We start from the raw sequence: 17,550 nt of genomic DNA, 5'->3' as shown, positions 1-17,550 counted from the left end.
TCTGTCTCAGATCGAGGAAGTGTTCTGGAGAATCACCCTTAAAGCGCTGCAGTACACATTCCTGGGGAAGTTGAACCAATACACCCAAGAAGGGAGCTGTAGGGAAGAAACTTGACGAGACACTTCTTGGGGTCTTAAATAAGGTAAGTACTTGAAGTATTGTAGGAAGGTATCAGCAAGAATGAAAGGGAAGGTGTGCAGGACGATGGTGAGACAGCTATGTTGTATGGTTCATTGGTTTAGACCAGTGTTTATTTCGTTGACTAAAACTAAGATGGAAAATGTTCGTCGACTACCTTTTTCCACTGACGGAACTAAATGAAAACTAAGCTATGATGACTAAAACTAAGAGTAAATATATTGACAATTTTGTCAACAAATAAAAACTAGACAAATGTTAGGAATGGACTAGTGGACAAGAGACCCAGTTTAAGTCATTTTACGCTTGGTTGTATGGGGTGCATCAAAATTCAATGCAAAAAATTTAACAACAAATTATCAATCTGTTCTTTTGGAATTTTGTTCCAATGGCTATAGAAATGATCTTTGCAAAGTTTGGGGAAAATTCATTCAGATTTACAGGTCCAACGCAGCATGTGAAATGTAGGTAAAATGCCAAAAAGTGCCATTTTCGGTGCTTTTATAACTCCCATTTTCTATTAACATGACATGTCAATTTATCAAAAATACAACAAATAGTTTTTGAGAAGATGTTATTGGAAAGAGCAAAATGTGTTTATTTAACAATAACCATTACATTGTCTTGTGATCCAAGATGGCATCCGAAAGTGCACGTCGCTCATCAGCTGGCACCTTGGTGCTGAAGAGTGCCAGGGGCAGCATGTCAGGAGTCAGGTACCAGAGGTGCCTCTGCAGTGCTTTCATGGCTGATGTTGCAATGCCCTCATCAACAGACTTGTAAGTGTGCAGGTTGTGATAGAGTGTGAGGTCATTCCATGCAGCATCTACGGCCGTGTCACAGGTCCGCCACCATGTTGCGTAGATGTGCGTAATGAAGTTGGCAAACGTCCAAATCTTCTGCACCTGCTGCCGTGTGGTGGTGGTGCCCTGGGGAAGCAAGCTGATATGCCGCTCCAGCATAGCCAACTTGAGAGTGTAGAGTAACTTGGCCATCCAGCATGCCTTGTGCAGCGCTCCCGGTCTTTGGAAGTTTACTGGAGTCTGTGCTGCATCATCTGCACCCAGATAGACAAGACACAGCTGCACAAACTCGTGGTAGTCACCTCGCTTGTAGTCTATCATTGCCGCAGCACATGCAGTGAGTTCAGCACGTAACCTGCCCAGGAACGGTTGTTCGGCGTTGGCAGTAATGCAGCGGTACAATGGGTCACTGTATTTGTGCGGCAATCCTGCAGATGCCTAAACAAGGTAACCTCTGGTGAGCGTGAGGACTCCACCTTGAGGCCAGTGAAAATGTGGCTGAGGATCACCTCACCAATGTTATGCTGGCACCGGGCCAGAGCAGTGGTCTACCAAGTGAGAGCTGGATGGCAATGCAGGCTGCTGTGAGATGGCCTGTGTTTGATGCAGTGTTGTCAAATGCCATGTTGACAATCTGGTCGGCACAGCACCACTCCTGCAGTAGCTTACATGTCAGCCTGGCAATGATCTCTACACACGCCTCGTCTTTACCCTTTGTATATGCTGGCACGCCAAGCAATTTCAGCTGCTCTGCATCTCCAACCACCACTGTCAAACGCTCCTCCAACTGGCGCACATTGCTTAGCGTCGGTGTCAACTTGCCGTCCCAGTGCAGCGTGCACATAGGAGGTGGTGTCCACTGCTTGTGGTGTTCTTTATTGACAGCCTCCAGCACTTTGCGCTGTGATCGATCTACTGTTGTGTATGATGCTGAAATCATTTCACAATTACTGCCTGACTCTGTGATCAGGGCGCACATGAAGGCAGCCTGCTGCTGCATTGGTGTGATCTTCAACCGTGTAGCCAGTGACATAAGACTCGGCTGTAGATGCTGCATGGAATGACCTCACACTCTACCACAACCTGCACACTTGCTTACAAGTCTGTTGACGAGGGAATTGCAATATCAGCCATGAAAGCACTGGAGAGGCACCTCTGGTACCTGACTGCTGAGATGCTGCCCCTGGCACTCTTCAACACCAACGTACCAGCTGAAGAGTGACGTGTACTTGCGGATGCCATCTTGGATAACAAGCCGGATGATCTTCCAATGCTAACAGCAGCGCTTTGGCACTGGTGCAAGCCAAAGTTTCCAGTCCTCTCGCCGACCACCAGGCTGTCCGACATTGCCAACCCAGACTGCTGGTTCGGTATACACCGGCTGCAGATCGATCCAGCATTTATCTCACTCGATGTAGAGGATTGGGCTACCAGAGGATTAGGCTATCATTCCAGGCAGGTGTGGTGACTGGTGAATGTGTGTGCTATCAACGTTGTCAATGCAGTTGTCACTGCGCCGAGCATGGGGTCAAACTCTCACAACAGTTTGTGGCAGCAGTGAAGAGTGAGCAAGATCTGCAGAGGTCCTGCAAGCAGTTGAGCATTATCGCTGTGAGCAGCCCAATCTTCGCTGCTGCAAGCGCCAGTTGAACATGAACACAGTGAAGGACTAAGGGCCGATTCATACTCCTATTTTACTGCTGTTTCGGCGCTGTAGTGCCGAAATGATTTCGGCTCGTCAGAAATTTTCAGTAGCACCGAAGAGCCGACTTTAGGACGGTACCCGCCCCCCCGAACCTCAAATGACGTCACATTGTAGGCTCTACAGCGCTGAACCGACTTTTATTCGGCTCTAAAATAGGAGTATGAATCGGCCCTTAGACTCCATTTTCAAACATTTTTCAGTGATGATTTAAATGAAAATGTAATGTTTATTCTTAAGTAAACACATTTAGCTCTTTCCAAAAACATCTTCTCAAAAACTATTTGTTGTAAACTTGATGAATTGACGTGTTATGTTAATAGAAAATGGGAGTTATAAAAGGACCGAAAATTGCACTTTTACCCAAATTTGACATGCTGCGTTGGACCTGTAAATCACCATATATTGAAAAAATATTTTGCACATGTTCTTAAAACATGAAGTGGCACATTGTATCAAAGGAACAGATCAGGAGGTTAAACTTGCAAATTTTGATTAAGCAAAAGATTTCAGCAAGTGTAAAATCAGCCATTACGATTTACGATGGCATCAAGGCCCGCCAAAATACATTTTAGTCAACTAAATCAATTTATGATTTAGTCGACTAAAACTAGACTAACACTAAAACATTCCAGGTGACTAAAATGTGATTAAAACTATTCACTGAGGAGAAGGCAGGAAACCGAGTTGGAGGTAGCAGAGACTAAAATGTTGAGGTTCTCTCTTGGAGTAACAAAGATGGATAGGATTGGGAACTACTAGTGCATCAGCGGGACAGTGCATGTTAGATGTTTTGGAGATAAAGCCAGGGAGGCCAGACTGAGATGGTTTACTTTGGACATGTACAGAGGAGGGACAGTGAGTATATCAGTAGAAGGATGCTGAGGAACTGCCAGGCAGGAGGCCTAGAGGAAGACCAAATAGAATTTATGGATGTAGTGAATCTGATGTCTACTCTGTACTGTACAATCTCATTTCATGTGTTTGTAGGACCACAGCATTGAGTCCCGTAGAGAAGAGGCCTCATTGTCTTCCTTGGGAAAAGACGGAGCAGTTGATCGACTACAAGGTAAAGAAAATGTACCTCTATTCTTGCTAAAAGGCCTAGCCCAGAGGTCCTCAACTAGAAATGCTGAAGGTCCACTAATCATTCTTGAAAAAGACTAAGGTCCGGTCCCATGCGCTGCGGACTACGCAGCGGCCAGCGGAGAGTGGGGATCTATGCCTGTTTAGTACAGTCAAACCAAGGCAAGCTTATACAAATCGGATCCCCTCCCAACCAACCAATACTGTATGAAATTAAATGTTTCACAAATATTCCCCTCAAAAAAATTCACAGCAAATGAGAGGTATTGTGTTGAGGCACAAAGAACACTTTTATTTTGTCAAGTTGTGCCTGCTAAAAGGACCACTTCACCACTTTTCAACCTATCGTCATACACTCATTTTTTTCTACTATCTGTGTCTCATAGGAGGGCTGTGGGCAGTTCAGAAACCGTCCTCCAGTGACATCATCGATGGGGAATACAAGCTAATAGAAACTGCAGGCTTTCTAGTCCTGAAAAGTTGCAATGCGAAAATGGAAGCCATCTTTCTCACGATAATACAAATCTAAACATTTTTGTTTAAAAAAAAAAGAATCTGTCACTGAAGGACGGTTTCTAAACTGCCCACAGCCCTCCTATGAGACACAGACTGAGTAGAAAAAAATCGTGCCATTTTATCATGATTATTAGTGTAGACCTATTATATGAAGATAGGTTGAAAAGTGGTGAAGTGGTCCTTTAATAATAAGAGAAATAACACATTGGTTACCAAGACTAACTTTGCTAGTTGTCTTTTTTCTTAATTTAACAACAATCTGAGCTGTCTGAAGTGAGTTGTACTGTACTGTACTGTACTGTACTGTACTGTACAAGCCCTCCCTGGCCTGTGTGTGTCTGTGTATTAGGCTGTGCAACAGTGACACTTGGTGGTGAACAAACGCTATTTTCGTGCTCGGACACAGGGACACAGGAAGGGACAGTGTTGTACCCGAACGCGTTCAAAGAACGATCATTCACGAACACGTTCATATTTTCTAAACATGTTGTTCATCACTTCATTATGTACATTGTACAACATTATTTTATTTTTCTGCATCAGAATGGCTTCTTGTGCTTACACAAGAATCTGAACGTACTTTATCATCGCTTTATCATCATAAGACCAGGCGTCACTGTTGCATGCATATTTAACACTGAGCAAATCATGGTTTTACTGTGTACAGTATAAAGCGTGTACCCGTTTGCAAATATACCTTTCTTAGTGCTTGGCTGGCATATGAAAACGATATGTTTATACATGTGAGCAGTAGTGGAAATTATACTAGTAGTATGTTACTGCATGCTTTACTCTACTTGAATTCAGTACTGTACTTCTACTTCACACCTGGAGGAAAATATTGAACTTTTTACTATTGTTATTACAATTACAAACTAATTCATGTTTCTTTGGGAAGTAGCCCCCATAGCCTTTTAGGTATCTGTATACTACTGTACATATAGTCCTATACAAATGTGTGCTATGTATCACTGGCACTGCTTTACTGTGGCATTACTGTACTAGTTTTAATAATCCCATTCCTTGAGCAACACTTGAATCAGTTGCACACATTTGCCAGAAATAGAATATAAATGTAATGTAATGCATTTGTGTTTTCTTGTATTTACTGACAGGAGGGGTGGAGCACTTCATGTCCATCCATCATTGATGTTGAAAGACCCTAAGGCACTTATGATGTCTTTGTGAGGAACACTGTTGTGGACTGGGTGAGTAGTAATTGTAATAGTAATTGTAATTCAAGTATTATGGCCTGACCTGAGTTTACACCTTTAGTGAAACTCTGTAGTGTACTACGGAAAACAGAATATTTGTTTATGTACATTGATCACACCCTACCAAGTACAAACTGTCATTAAGACATGTGAATCCCTTGACTCCTTCAAAACCGCTCTCAAAGGGCACCTACGGACGGCTGCAATTCGAAATTGGTAAATGGGGCATTTATAGTGCCTTTATCCAAGGCGCTTTACATAGATTGTGCATTACATTCACCCATTCACACTCACATTCATTCCTCACCACTCAATCACCTGCATGCAGACACGCATGGAAGGAAGACAATGCAGAGCAATACCAACACTAAAATACATAATGACCCTATATGGTCATAACAGTAATGTATTGCCATGCTTTTTGTTCTTGCTTATTGTAAATCGCTCCGGATTAAGAGCGTCTGCTAAATGCCTAAATTGTAATTGCCCAAATGTGCTGACATCATCACATTTGTGATGACGGCTATGGACGTTTTTAGCCCAAGGACTGTTTTGTTTTTGGCAAAACTAATGCTTGGAATGGATTCAGCATCATGAAAACCCGTTTGACACATCGCATGCTACTTAAAGCATGATGACATTTTGTTTTTTCCCCCCTTGTTAATGGTAGGGTCACATATTATGAAAATTGCTCAACATATGCAAGTTAGCATCCGGCAGTTTGCTACATGCTGGGGACCCATACTCAACATTTCTAACATAAAACTTTGGTGTACTCAACATGCCTGGGTTCACATTCTGGCAAGGGCCCAAATTAGAGCTGGCATACTTGGTCTGCATATTGAGACAGGTAGATATGTAGGCACGGTTGAGGAGGATACATTATGTAGTCTGTGTGATGTAAAGGAAATTGAAAATGAAATGCATTTTGTTTTTTATTGTCCATTCTACAACTCTATTTGGGAGATGGCTCCAAATCATGAATTTATATGGTTGGAGGACTTTGAGAAACTGAAACGCCTATTTCAAAAGTACACCTTTTCATTTGCCTCATTCCTTGAAAAGGCCTGGTCAATGAGGAGAGCCATTTACATGGCCTTGTTTTATTTGTTTTCATGTATTTAATAATGCATTATGGAATATGAACAGGAAGGACTGTAACGTCAGTTGTTTTTAACGTACTTTGTTAAATGTGTCATAATCCCATATGGGATGAGCCCAAGTGGCATGACACGAAAATAAATGTCATTCATATAGTATGATGATATGCTCATTGCTCATAGTGCAGCATGACACGCTATAAGCTTGCATATCTGCTATCCGATATAAAAAAAATGTGACTGTATTACACTGATGCTTTCCTGTTCTTAACAAATGTGTCTATGTGTCTTTGTATTTTTCAGACCGTCCAGATACGATATGGAGGAGTCCACAGACTTGCAGCTGTACATTTATGACCACTACACCATTAAATACAGCCATGCCCATGGACATTAGCCAGACTGCTAACATGGATTCACTCATGTTGCTCCATGCTACATTTGAGTGAATCCACGTATCAGTCTGATACATGCCTAGACTCCTGGCTTCACTGGAACTCCATCTCCATGCGCGGCCTGGGAGCAGATGTGTCTATTATTCACCAAGTCATTGTGAATTATATGGTTTTACAGCTAAATTAGGAAACAACTTCAAACAAATACTGTAAAATAAGGTACTATTTCACTATTATTATTGCTGTTATTATACTATTGGCATTCAAGTATTTTTTGCTATATTGGTTTACCTATTTAGGGCTCACCTCATTCAGGTAGTAGGATGATAATAAATTATATAGCACATTTCCAGACATAGTCACATAGTCAACTACTTTAGAGACCAGGATTACTGCATTTTAGTTTAGAGACCAGGATTACTGCATTTTGTGAGGGGACACAGGGAGAACATGCAAACCCCACACAGAAAGGCCCGGATTACTGCATTTTGTGAGGGTACCTACCCTAGGGGACACGGGGAGAACATGCAACCTCCACACAGAAAGGCCCTTTTGCAAACCCCCGCAAAATATTTAATGTGGGTTCCCATTCACTCCAGTATGAATGCAATGAAGCATGCTTTATTAGCAACAAGTTAACATAATGAGATAATAAACTCTAAACACAATCCAATGGCCTTTGGGCTTATACTATAAGCCTTATAGCATAATGTTGGTATAAAAGTATTTATTTTATGGACATTCAGTGACTGTTTCTCTTCTCAGTCTGGAAATAAAGTTAGTTTTTTTACTCTATGGTATGATAGAGCAGAACAGCTCATTTAAAAAAAATAGAATATGTTGCTGTACTTGGTGGACTAAGTCTGACACCTCTGGGGAGGGATGGCAAAGGGCACCTGCTTTGTACTCTTTCAGGGCCAGTAAAGTGCTGTCCTCTGCAATACTGACGCACTCGCTGTCTGTCTTTTCTGTTTTACATTCATTACAAATGCTGCCATTCTTGCTAATACTATGAGCAATGTAGCCTGCTAGGGAGAAGATAATGTTCTTTTCAGTTTTTGTAAATTCGGGTGCAGTTTTGTCTTCCAACAGCTCTCCACACAGATATACTGTAGCTGAGGTACGACAAAGTCAAAGACAAAGTCTTCACCACCGGTTCCTGTGCTAACTGCTGCACTCTGACAGCTAAAGAGAGAGACAGATAGGGACAAAGGCTAAGGGAGAAGAAAGATAATGAGTCACTAGTACTACACAAATTAACACAATATTAAATTAAGAAAATACTGGGATAATAATGCCATTATGTACATGGATCTATACATTTGGGCTTCCTTTTTGAGAGGAAGCCCTGAAGAGGGGTCTTAAGGTCTTTAACATGTTCTTTTCTAGAAATATGTCTGCCTTTAAGTCAAGATTACATTCTGTAAAAGGGTTTTTACACTGCATGTAGATGCGTTGGTCTACCTTGTGCAAAGCTAGAGCCATCTCAGAAAGGTGACCAACCAACATGTAGGCTCTACGGGTGTCATATTGTGACAATACTCACACAACACTATGCAGTATCATAGTGTTATACAATACAGTATCTATTGTGGTCAGTACTATGTGTGTTTGAAGTGTTGTTTACATTTGGCAAGTGTGAACCTGCTACAGTAGGTTCTGTTGACAGGCTTGTTAACAGGTTATCTGAGGGTCATGCATGGTCAGTGAAATCAACGACATGAATTAATAATTGGCTTTGGATGCTTGAAAATGTTAATATATTATCCCACGGTGCTGTGAGGATGGGCTAATTCCAGTTCTGTGATCAACCCATTAAGCTAATAACAAGTGCATTGTGTGTTACCCCTACCCTATTATAACACTGTTCCTGTTTTAATTAAATCACTATTGCTTTACCGTAATAATTATTGACTGTTATTTGCCATCTGCCATTACACAATCATTATTCTCTTACAATAATGTAAACCTAATGCATTATCAAAAGTAATATTGATTTATATTGAGGGGAGATATTAGACTTTTGAGGCTGAGGCTCTGAGCCACTCTGCTACACTCACCCAATTTTGACCTCCCACCGATGTTAGATGTCTCCTGAATTCAGGTGGAGTTCAGGTGGTGGTAACAGCTCAGTTGCAGGTTCTTTATTCTGCTTTCATAATTAAAGATAGTTGTATGTCAGCGAATGACGAATGTGGACATCAAAATCACTTTTCTGTCTCATTGGGGATCCTCCATTGCTCTCAGAATTAGATAATATACTATACACAGTGTTCTGACTGATTCAGTGATCGTATATAGTGGATCACTGAACTCTAGGACACACACACACACGCACGCGTCACAATAATGTCACCAACCTTTTGCAAGAGCCTTTTAGTGAATGCATGAATGAATATTTTATTTTCATGTCCAGACAAATTGACCCATCCCACATGGGATTATCAGACACAGCAACTCAAAAACAGCAAAACAAAACAAAAACAATAACATTCAATAACAGCCATATGTCCATAATACAATTAGTTATACGTCACCCTTCGCCTCCTATCCCATGCCCTATAAAGATACTCTGAGAAGGCAAAAACATGGTGAAAAATAAACTTTAGTTGTCTTCCCGGCCTCTCATCAGATCCCATGGTTATATGTATCCTGCATGTTGAAAAAACAAACAGGCAATTTCAATGTTATATTGAAATATTAATTATTGACATATATATATATATTGACAGCCAACTAGTTCTAGGTCTAATATTTCACAATTCACACCTAGTCAATTAATAACGCTTGTTGCTTATATACCTTCAGCTGCAACTAAGCATATGGTGTATAGCCTATGTAAACATATATTTTGTTTTATTCCTGCTCCTAGAGACTCTAGCAGAGGCGCTCGCGCTGCGCGTTCACGGTGTGAGTTCACGCGTCTTTATCACGCGATACATTTCTCTCGATAAATACATCTCTCAGCATCAAAGGTACGTTTCTTTCCTCGGTGCACCTCAAAGAATGACCAAAATATGAGGATAAAACCAAAAACGAGGCCCCTTTGTTGCCGCGTTTTAGTGTTTCTGGCTTTGTAGAGTAGAAACGGAGAAAAACCACATGAAAAAGAGGTGTTTTTTTGTTTGTTTGCTTGAGGTTAAATAGTAAATACAGCAGTTTTTAGGTTTATAGGGTTATATCCATAGGTCTCCACACACACATGAAGACCCTAGTCTTTTTTCTGTTTTTTGTTTACATTATTAAATGGCCTTGCTATTATCGTTGGAATTCGCGTTTTTCTTAGACAAAAAAGGAATTAACTATCATATTCATGAATCATGAGCTACGAACAGTAGACTACTTGTCTTCCAAACATTCCCGCCTTTCATACATTTCCCATAGTGTGAGGGTACATACGCCATTCTGGGCTATGGTAACTTAATGTATGCTTCGTCATGCGATGGTGTCGCGCACGCAGACCTCTAAGCTCACACCAGTCGCATCCGCGACGCTATGTGAGCTTTTATATCCTATAACTCCCAGGGTACACCAGTGCACCTCACTACTCTAAGCCCAACATGTACGTATTTTCCACAGATGCTGGTGAGTGCAGGACGTTACGTTAATGGCGCTATTTGTGAACTGCATTGAGTCTTAAAACGTGTCTTCGTTTCTTCTTTTCAGTGTCATCATTAAGCAGCAGCAGGAGGACATTTAAAAGCAGGTAAACATGAACAGATGTAGAAAGCAGCTGTTTTCCTTAATTGTGTCTATCTAATTGTTCCCAGCTGCTAGCCTAGCCTACTAATATTATTGTAAACACTGCAGATCATAGCAGCAGTAAAATACATTGTTTTGTCACATTTTGTTTGTTATCAGTTATAGGCCTATGTGAGAAGTTAACAACACTAAACCTAACCTTGTGAACCTGTCACTGGCTAGTTTCACCATGAGGAGCCATGGGGTGAATTAAATGAACCCTAACCTCAACAAATCTAAATAAGAACTTAAAACCTAAAAGTTATCTTCTACACAGTGTGCTTTGCTATATTTATATTGTTGGATGCTTTTCGCAGCTTCCTTTGGCCTTCTCTGCTCCACGTGCGCACACCACACACGTCCACTCTAAATTGAACAAGGAGGAGGGAGGACGCTCGCTCGGGTAACAAACTACAATTCTGTTTCATTTGTGTTTTGCTAACTAATCATTGAAGATGAAACCAGCCTATTTTCCTGCATTTGTCTATGCATCTACTGTTCTTAGCTGCTATCTTACTGATATTATTGTAAACACTTAGCAGCAGCAAAAATACATTGTTTTGTTGCATGTTTGTTATGCATGTTTTTTAACAAACTATACCTGGGAAAAACATCCATTCTCTTTGGTTCAAATAGTAGGCCTAATCTCAGCAAGGCTGATGACTTCTTGATTAGAGTGGGTGACAATATCACACGAAAAGATGAAATGTCCTGCCTGTACACATGCATCATAAAAACATTTAGTCTCTGAATCAATCAGTTATAATTGACTCTTTTTTGATACAGAGACAGTCATGGCGGCAAGACTAACTGTTCAGGAGAGGAGAAAAACTTATTTTTTTTAAATCCAAAATTAGTTAATAGCACAGGCTGACTCTTTACATACTAGAGCATGTCTGAAATAAATGTCAGAGCTGAAATCGACATGTAAATATGAATTACATGCTTAAACAAGGTGTAATGTTAGAGCCCACATAAGTGAACCTTTCAAGCCTTTTTCCTCAACTCGCTGTTTTCTGCAAGACATACTTGCCATATCTCAAACTGGTGGGTCAAACTGAACAAACAATAGGCATATGCCAATTTGAAGCAATGATTCCCTGCTTTCATATGATATTAAAACATGAATAATAATCCAATGACTGTCTCCCATTCACGGTGGGTCAATTATGTGAGAACAAGCTCACAACCTGCCTCGCACATTTCGGTAAAAAGTACAGTCAAAGGTCAAGTTTATATGTTTTGGTGGTTTAAGTGGTTAAATCATAAAAATACAGTGATGAAAGTAGTCTGCACACAGGTTTTGCTCCAGTAGTGTTTTATTGTATTTTAAAACACCATAAGTTAAGACACGACGTTTCGGCCGTGAACGGCCTTCATCAGGTGATAGTAGTTAGTATGTGACAACCTCCCTTTTATCAAGGTCGTCACGTCACGTGACTGATGTTGACTGGGTAGGTAATATACAAACACCAATGAGTGACATGACAATAAGTATAAATAACCACCACAGCAAGCAAGTTTACTATAATACAACAGTTTCAAGAAAAAAACAGTTTCAAGAAAACCTGCTTGTTTTTAGCTTGTTACAGACTGTTTTAATATATTTTTAAATGTTTTAAATATTTTGATACATTTGAGATTTTGCAATTTTTTGTTTTTAAGATTAAAAAAAAAGAAGCTTTTGTTAGTCAGTCAGAACAATATCAAAGGGAACGTGTAAGGGCTCTAACCAAAGACAGATGAAGGCTAACATTCAAGATTCAACATCACTCAATGACTCTCTGGGCATTGGCCAGTAAAGCCATCAAGACAAATTTAAGTGGACGAACCCAGATAACTGTCAAGTACAGATAAGTTATACGTGCATCTCAAACAAGGTAAAATAAAGGGTCAACTACAGTCCAGTTCACACAGGGGGATCTGATTGCTAAGCCCTTGCTCACTTTTACAGGGTTTACAGGAAGGCAGACAACTCGTAGTCCTCATTTAGTCCATGGGGTTGTAGTGTGCGGAGGGTGTAGGTCCAATAAGTCTCCCTTCTCAGGAGGAGGTTATGGATATCTCCACCTCTCCGGGGTAGCTGCACCCTCTCTATGCCCACATAACGGAGCGATGCCACGGCAGGGCCCATTTTGTTAAAGTGTTGGGCTACTGGGCTTTTGGGATTGGTGTTTCTGATGTTGGATCTATGGGTAGCGTAGCGTAAGATTTTATCGATTCTGACATTTTCAATCTACGAGACCCATCTTGGTTCCGTCCTCGTCTCCCCAAATGAGTGCAACTGGCTGCGCAACCCTGACCGCCAGGAGCGCTGTTGCGCAGTTGCAATCGAGGAAAGTCTAAATCTTAGGCTGGGGAGTGGGTCCTTTAGTTGAAAAATGTTGAAGACCCCTGCCTAAAGTCAATGATTATTTGAGCCTTACTGGACACCCAGTTGTGCACAGGGAGTAAAGAGAAGGGGTCTCCTGTGTTGAGGATCAAGGGGTAGATTCTTTATAGAGGGTATGCGCGTGACATCATCATCATAACAGACGTTATGAGGGAATGCCTACTGAGTGGCAAAAAACTACTTTCTGGCCTTGACAGCCCATACATGCAAACAGAAAAGTCCTATCTGATTTGCATAAAATGAATTCAAACAACATTAAATTCACTTTGTCAGTCACTTTGCCACTCGATCTGCGTTCACTTTATGCATGCGCATACCCTCTATTGTAGTGTATTTACTCAAATTTAATTTGAGTGTAAAATATGGAATTATATTTTTGCAGAATCATGGGTGATCAGTTCAGACCGCACCCATACTGGGCTTTGCGGAGAAAGCTGCTGGATGATACCCCATTGGATTGGACTGACCAGAAAGACGACCCAAAAAGGGCCTTTGTATTTGATGCCGTGGCAGGAGTAGAACATGATGAGGACACCCGGCAGATACCGACAGCGACCATAGATGGTGAGTGAAGTCTCATTTATGCCTCAGTCATCGCACACCGTTTCCCATACACTGGGTCAGGAATCGGGACCCATTTGTGGGTCCCGGACATATTTGTATGGGTACCTTTTATTTTTGGTTTCTACATTTTGCTACTTCAAAACTTTTTTTTCCATAAATTGGAAAACAATTGTCTAAGAAATAGTGAAAATAGTCGATTTACAAGCTCACAACGTGATGCGAGGTGACGCGGTGTGAGCTTGTAGATCTGCTATTTTCACTAGTTTGGGTCCTGGATAAATCAAATTTGTCTTGAGCTAAAAAGTTTGGGAATCACTGGTTTTTACCCAGTGTTGTCCCTGAGCGCGTTCAATGAATGATCATTCACAAACCTGTTAATATTTTGGTTACCGTATTTCTGCTTGATTAACGTTATTGTGAATAACTTCATTCTGGGCGTATGTGAACTTGGCTGGCTCTCTCGTAGTTCACTTCGTTCAAGACTGTGTGCCAGATTTCCATCTAAACAGGCCTTAATGTGTAGCGGAAAAAACACCAATCTGTCCCGTCCTGCTAAGCATAATATGATAAGCCCAATTCCGGCACCAAATTATCGTGCACTGTCTCTGGAGCGTGCGCAGCGCCATCGAGTTGTAGCGAGGCGATGATGATGTGCGGCTTGTGCGCTCGCGGAACAGACGTGCTGATCCTGATCCACAAAGACAGCCTAGGCACAGAACATGTCCCGACCCAAAACACTGTTGCCACTGAGAAATAGCTTGTTATTTTGCACCGATGAGCGCCGTGAGTGTGTACATGATCGCCTCGTCCAACAAAACACTCCTACAGTGAAGCCTGATTTAACTTTGTCGTACGACGTGTTGCATGCTGAAAATGGCTGATCTGCAAGCTCACAATGTGTCGGGTCCGTGGACAGTGACATGTTGTGAGCTTGTAGATCAGCTATTTTAAGCACGTGGAAATATGCAGGATGTGAGACGTTCTGAAACTTTTGCCTTCACAATAAAAGCATGACATTTCACAAGTGCATTTTCACATGGCCCATATAAAGACAGAAGCAAAGTGGAAAAGGATTACTCTAACTGATTCGGTCGCATTTCACATTGCAAAAGGGTGCAGGAAGAGTGGGCACATAAAGATGTGGGCACCTCATGTTAAATTAGCTATTTTCCAAAATGTAAAAAATAAATAATAGCCGGGGGGCCATAGGCCCAAAAGCTCAATGAATTGGCTTTAACCTGTGATGTCATTCCGTACTTTTTATTTGCGTTTTTGAGTGGTGCAACCACTCCTATAGACAGCTATGTGTGTGGCTGTGTCCCTGGGTCTGTCTGTCCCTGTGTCCCTGGCTGTGTCCGAGCACGAAAATAGCGTTTGTTCACTACTAAGTGTCGCTGTTGCACAGGTTGGGCTGTCTGTCACCGAGTCATGGTTGAACATGAACCAACGTTATCAAGCGTACGTTCGACAAGCGACCATAAAGGAATATAATAATGGCTTATTGGACAGCAAAGCACAGGGAACTGGAGATGTTATAAACCCCAGGAGTGTGTGTGTGTGTGTGTGTGTGTGTGTGTGTGTGTGTGTGTGTGTGTGTGTGTGTGTGTGTGTGTGTGTGTGTGTGTGTGTGTGTGTGTGTGTGTGTGTGTGTGTGTGTGTGTGTGTGTGTGTGTGTGTGTGTGTGTGTGTGTGTGTGTGTGTGTGTGTGTGTGTGTGTGTGTGTGTGTGTGTGTGTGTGTGTGTGTGTGTGTGTGTGTGTGTGTGTGTGTGTGTGTGTGTGTGTGTGTGTGGATTTTTCCAAGTCGACTTGTCAGACAGTGAAGTTGAGTCGATTTATCGTTTTGTATGAGGGGGGGGGGTGCGCGCGCTCAAATACGGAGCATGTCAAACAAAGCACTGCGCACACACACAGTGGCCTCTCCAATATGACACAGTGTATGTATCATCTATATGGCAAAGCGCTGATTATCAAAACATAAAACTATAATAGTAAATACTAAACGGTGTGTGCTTCGCACACAATATAGAAGACATAGGTCTATATATTATCATCACAGCAGCCAGCACTAGCAGCAGTTTGGCACATCATCAGAATACAATCTGCATTACCTTCCACGTGAACCTTCTCCTCCTCCTCGATAACGTTACGTTCTCATGTTAGTTTGTTACTTATTTTCTGAGCCATGCAAATAAACAACAACCCGCACTGACCGGAGACGGAGAGGTTCATATGATGTGCCCCGCGCGTAAAGCTAAACCAGATTGTGTCAGCACGGATGTAGCCTCGGAAAGCCAGACGTTTTATTTCCAGCATGGTGAGGGGGATTGGAGCAGGGTAAATATATATGAAGTTTTGCCCAAGGTCTTGTGTTTATATTCCTTTTGGCTTACATATGTTATTGTCGCAACAACAACACGTTGGTCTGAGAGAGGGGGCCTACCTGAGCGAGGGGGCTTCTGACGGCGTCGCTTACTCTCTTCCCCTCTGTCAGTGACTGAGGAGGAAGCGACGCGCAGCCGTCGGGAACCCCCCCAAGCCGAATAACCCCCCCCCAACCGACCGAGGGAAAATCAACTGCTACAGACGACCAAAAACACTAGCGGGGATTCCTGTGCTGCGTTATATCTTTCAACAGAAGCAACAGCTGTAGCCTACCTATAGTCTGTCTCGTACGGAGCCCTGCAAGCTTCGGGCCCTGTTGTTATTTTCGGGCCCAGCTGTTATTTTGCATGGCTGTCGTACATATGTAAAACACATTTTCTAATATTACTCCTTCAGATTTTATCCAAATTTCACGCAAATCGGTACACATGCTCTCCATAGTCATGTGATCAAGACGGGTTTGTTTGATTTCTCATAATCCACCCTGATTGGCAAAGATTGGCTTCTAAACCTTTCAGGAGTAGCCCGCTTTGTACCCGTTTTGTACAAATCGCCACAACTCCTCAACGCAGCGTCCGATTGCGGTGAAACTGTGCATGCATATTCCCACTAGGCTGAGGAAGAAATGCCACTTGACAGTTTTCAAATCAGCCTTGTGGTGGCGCTACAACAGGCCAAGCCGCGGCACACTCTCTCTCTCACACACACACACACACACACACACACACACACACACACACACACACACACACACACACACACACAAAACACGTTTATATTACTCCTAAACAATTTGCCAAACATCACACACACTCCTATCCTCCTGGTGGAGACTTGTTCTAGTTTCACTTGATTCACCAAAAACAGCAGATCTCCAAGCTTGTGGGCTTGTAGATCTGCAGATAGTCTATTTTTGAGGGGCCCCTCCTATACACAGGTTTAATGTTTGTCTTTAATTCAATGTTTGTTTTGTAAACGCATTGACAATGAAGGGAAAATGTACAATATTGTCTCTTTATTGTTAATGTCGTTTAATGTTTGTTACATCACCATTACATCACCTAATCAACATGAGTTAGACTTTAATATATTAGCAGCCCTCACTTCATACAGGTGTGATTTTTGGAGAACGTTCCCCTCCCCAGAATAGGGATGCTGAGGGTCCACAGGGTTTAACAAAAGATGCATTTTAAGCTTTAAACATAATATTATCATGATAATATTGCAATTTTTGCCACAATAATCATTTCATTTTCATATGGTCTCATCCCCACTGTGTTTGTAGAACCAACCCCACCGGCCATACCATGGGACCTAGGCCCCTCCAAGTTGTCGGATCCTGTCCTGCTGCTCATGTCTAAGGCAAGTATAGGGATCTGGGGTTAAAATGTTTTTATGTGGAGTTATAAGTTGAGTAATTTTAAATCGATGCATTCAAATATTTTTAGGATGTCGAAGTGCAATGCATCAAGCACACCTTCAAAGCCAATGACTACTATCACAAGATATGGGGAA

At 41.9% G+C, this 17,550-nt stretch overlaps 1 long non-coding RNA gene across 1 annotated transcript; it reads left to right on the top strand.

Annotated features, from left to right (window-relative positions):
* The first annotated feature begins 10,557 nt into the window (after positions 1–10,557).
* LOC306928387 lies at positions 10,558–13,637 on the top strand. Its single transcript, XR_013790685.1, has 3 exons — positions 10,558–10,661; positions 11,014–11,099; positions 13,471–13,637. It is a non-coding gene; the product is annotated as an uncharacterized lncRNA (long non-coding RNA).
* The last annotated feature ends 3,913 nt before the right edge of the window (positions 13,638–17,550 follow it).

This window comes from Electrona antarctica (assembly GCF_951216825.1).
Source record: "Electrona antarctica genome assembly, chromosome: 8".
Classification (NCBI taxonomy): domain Eukaryota; kingdom Metazoa; phylum Chordata; class Actinopteri; order Myctophiformes; family Myctophidae; genus Electrona; species Electrona antarctica.
This window is presented reverse-complemented; position numbering and strand designations above follow the sequence as displayed.